Source organism: Myotis daubentonii, chromosome 7, assembly GCF_963259705.1.
Source record: "Myotis daubentonii chromosome 7, mMyoDau2.1, whole genome shotgun sequence".
Classification (NCBI taxonomy): domain Eukaryota; kingdom Metazoa; phylum Chordata; class Mammalia; order Chiroptera; family Vespertilionidae; genus Myotis; species Myotis daubentonii.
Window position 1 is genome coordinate 7,177,565 of NC_081846.1, and position 1,649 is coordinate 7,179,213.

Consider the following 1,649-nt stretch of genomic DNA (forward strand, 5'->3'; position numbering starts at 1 on the left):
CTTTGTGGTAAGTTGGGGTCTTAGAGTAATCAGGGTGAGTCCAGTAGAGTTTATAAGGCCCAAGCCAATCAAGATTTGGCTGCATGAGGGAAGGCTGTGCATTGGTTGGGTGTACAAAGAAAAAATAGTCCCGGTGCACAACCCACAAAACTAAGTCTGTTCAAGATTCTGCCAGGAGCTGAAGCTCTGCAGGGAAGGGCTCCAGGAGTTGGGAGATTAGGGCTAGTAGATCTTCTGTGAGGGGGAGGTTCCAGTCAGGCTTCAGAGAAGATGGGAGGAGTGGCCCCTTTCACAGAGCCACACAACTCAGTCTGTCCTGGATTCTGCCCAGACATTGGCAGTGTGGGTCCACCAGGAATTCGGAAGGAGAGGCTATCATATCTCCTGTTAGGGGGTGGCGCCAGTTAGGTTCATGGGAAAGAGAGGGCAATGGCCCTCACTACAAAGCCACACCAGTCACTGATACCCCCGAGTCTATCCAGACCTCTGTACGCCAGCCCAGGCAGCTGACTCCTCAGTAGTACATGAGCTCCACAAAGTGGGGCTACAGGGAATCCAGAGGGTAAGGCTATTGTATTCCCTCAGGGTGATGCCATAAGGGAGTGCTCCACCCAAGAAAGATGGTGTCTGTGGTGTGGGAAGAGGGGTCCTGGCAGCTGTCCCTTCAGCTGTCTTCCCAGAGCCACAAACCCTAGTCTCTCCTCACACGACTCTTGTCTGCTCCGCCCTCCCTCTGCCAAAACCCTGGGTAAGTGGCTGCAAATGAGATTTTGTGCATTGGTCCATTTGAAGGCACTGTGTCTCTAGCAGACTCCTGTCTCTCCCTGGCAGAATCCCCAGTGATTTTCACAGCCAGATGTGATGTGGGTGCTTCTTCCTGGTGTTCTGGGCTGGGGATCTGAGCTTGGGGTTGAGACCCACTCTTCTTAGGGGTAACCTTTGCAGCTGAGCAGTTGGAATCTCAGTTGCCTCCCATGGGAGCAGAATCAGCCCTTTTCATGTCTCTGCCCTTCCTACCAGTCTCGATGTGGCTTCTTCTGTAAATCCTTGGTTATAAGACTTCTGTTCAGCTTATCTTTAATTGGTTATTCAGGTTGCTTGTTCCATATTTTAGTTGTAATTCCAGTTTGGTCCTGGAAGAAGGTGAGTGTAACATACTCTGCCGCCATTTTGGATCTTCTGCCATAAATTTTACTTTCCATTAACATAGATAATAAAAATCTGAGCATATGAAATATCTAGGCAAATTCATAAAAACAGAAAGTAGGTTAGAGGTTACGAGGGGCTGGGAGTGGGGATGAGAAATTATTGCTTAATGTGTACAGTTTCCATTTGGGATTATTAATAAGTTTGTAAACAGATAACTGTGGTGGTTACTACTTAGTTTTCCACTTAAAAATAGAAAATGTTAAGTTATATATATTTTACCATAGTAAATAAAGCATTTTTGACCATGTGTGGTTTATTACTTATTCAAAACTAATAGAAATTACAGTTAATTTGGGGTTCTATTTCCTTCACATGAAAGAATTCACTAATTCTGTATTTCTTATTACAAATGTGGTATAATTCTCCAAAGTTGTTCCTTTCAGAAGAGAAAGTTGGAAAACTTGAAATATGATCAAGAAAAAGAAAACAGAAAAAAATAG